The sequence below is a fragment of the Xenopus tropicalis genome, chromosome 4 (assembly GCF_000004195.4).
Source record: "Xenopus tropicalis strain Nigerian chromosome 4, UCB_Xtro_10.0, whole genome shotgun sequence".
NCBI lineage: Eukaryota > Metazoa > Chordata > Amphibia > Anura > Pipidae > Xenopus > Xenopus tropicalis.
The window spans coordinates 139,368,117-139,369,993 of NC_030680.2; positions in this window are offsets into that span (position 1 = coordinate 139,368,117).

A 1,877-nucleotide genomic window follows, 5' to 3' on the forward strand; every position below is an offset into this window, starting at 1 on the left:
TTCATTTGAGAAGGAGGCTCAGAATTGTTTAATGGGGGCACAGTTAGGATAACAATGGGGTATAGCCAGGCTGGGTGTGTGCTTCCTCTGCCCAAAACACTCAGATCCGTTGTCCACAGAGGAGGCACAGTTTGGCACACTTGATTTGTTGCCAAGACTCTAAAGAGGTTAAAATAATATGTACTATGATGGCAAGAGAATCTACCGCTATGTGCTGGCAAACTGCAGGGGAAACACTATTGAGCTGTTTTAAACAAAGAGATGCCCGGTTTTGCTCTCCAGAAAAACATGGTGGACAAATGCTTATAAACAGGCTGTGGCCCTCGTAGGGTGTGGTCTTTTCCCATTTAGGGATTATTAGATTATAGATTAGATTGTAGGAGTAAAATTAGCCCCTGGCATTTCAACTACACAGAGGCCCAAACAGCCCCCACCCGCCCAATAAATAGTGAGTGTCTATGGCATCTAACAGCAGCCCTCTGGCATTTGCCTGAACCCACAGATTGCCAGTCCGGGCCTGTGTGTATGTTTATGGGTGCACATACCTGTCTGTACGAGGGGATAAAACAGTGCACAGTGAGCAGAGGGCAATGGGTTGTTTGGGGGCAGGTAGATTTAATTGTTGGTCGGGGGTGCGCAATAACATAAGGGCTGTGACAGACGGGGAGATTAGTCGCACCACAACAAATCTCCCTTGTCGCGGGTGACTAATCTCCCCGAAATGCCATCCCACCAGAAGGTCACACCAGGAATCCAGGTTATTTCCCAGCAAGGAAGTGAGGACAGGCCAACTTCCGCGATTTCGGGAAATCACGCCACTGCGTATGCCATCCCACTGGCGATTTAAATTTTCACTGGTGGGATGGCATTTCGGGGAGATTAGTCGCCCGCAAACAGGGAGATTTGTGGCGGGCGACTAATCTCCCCTTGTGCCGCAGCCCTAAGCGCCCTACACCCTATCTCTAGGCCCACCAATTAAATCACCTCTGTGTTTCTGCAGAATAGCAAGTTGCCATTTGGGCCCACAGGGGCCCCTTGAGAGGGAAAATCGTAGATCAAAGTACTAAGGACAAATTCCACCAGAAGATACTTCAAATATATAAATCAAGAATGTCCAAACTTTGCCAGCCCCCCTGCTGTTGCTGACATGCAACTCCCAGCATCTCACTGACAGCCAAGGGGCCCTTCTTCCTTAACAGCAGCCCTGCTCTCTAAGGCCAATGCCCCATGGTATGATTAGTTGCCCGTGATAAGTCTCTGCTACCATGGGCGACTAATCTTCCTGAAAAGCCTTTCCACCGGCAATTAAGGAAATTGCTGGTGGAAAGGTCTATGAATTGCTCAGTTTTTCCGAAGTAGTGCAAGTTCTCCTCCTGTGTATTCCTTTTCACTGTCAATTTACTTTGTTGCCGGTGGAAAGGCATTTTGGAGAGGTAGGTCGCCCGGCGGAGCAGAGGTTTATCGCAGGTGACTAGTCTCTCCATGGGGCATAAGCCTAACATAAAGTCTGGGCAGCACCAATGCCACCATTCATGGGCAAATCTAACTAGGAATATACAATACTGACAGAGCTACACAGTATTATGAATGTACACAGATATTGTACTTGCTGTGTGGGAGATAAAGGCTGTGTTGTTGGGAAATTTCCCTTTGCACTCGCCGCTTCCTCTTCTGCACAAAACCACCATCCTGAAAGCAGAGGAAATATTTGTGCATCAGTAAATGCTGCTTGGGGGCAGCGTGTAATTAAATGAGGATTTTTCCCTTGAACAGTTAAAAGGACCTGCCAGGACCTGTTTTACTATTTGCACAACAAACCATCCGTATGTGGCCTGTCCTCACTTCCTTGCTGGGAAATAACTTGGATTCCTGCTGTG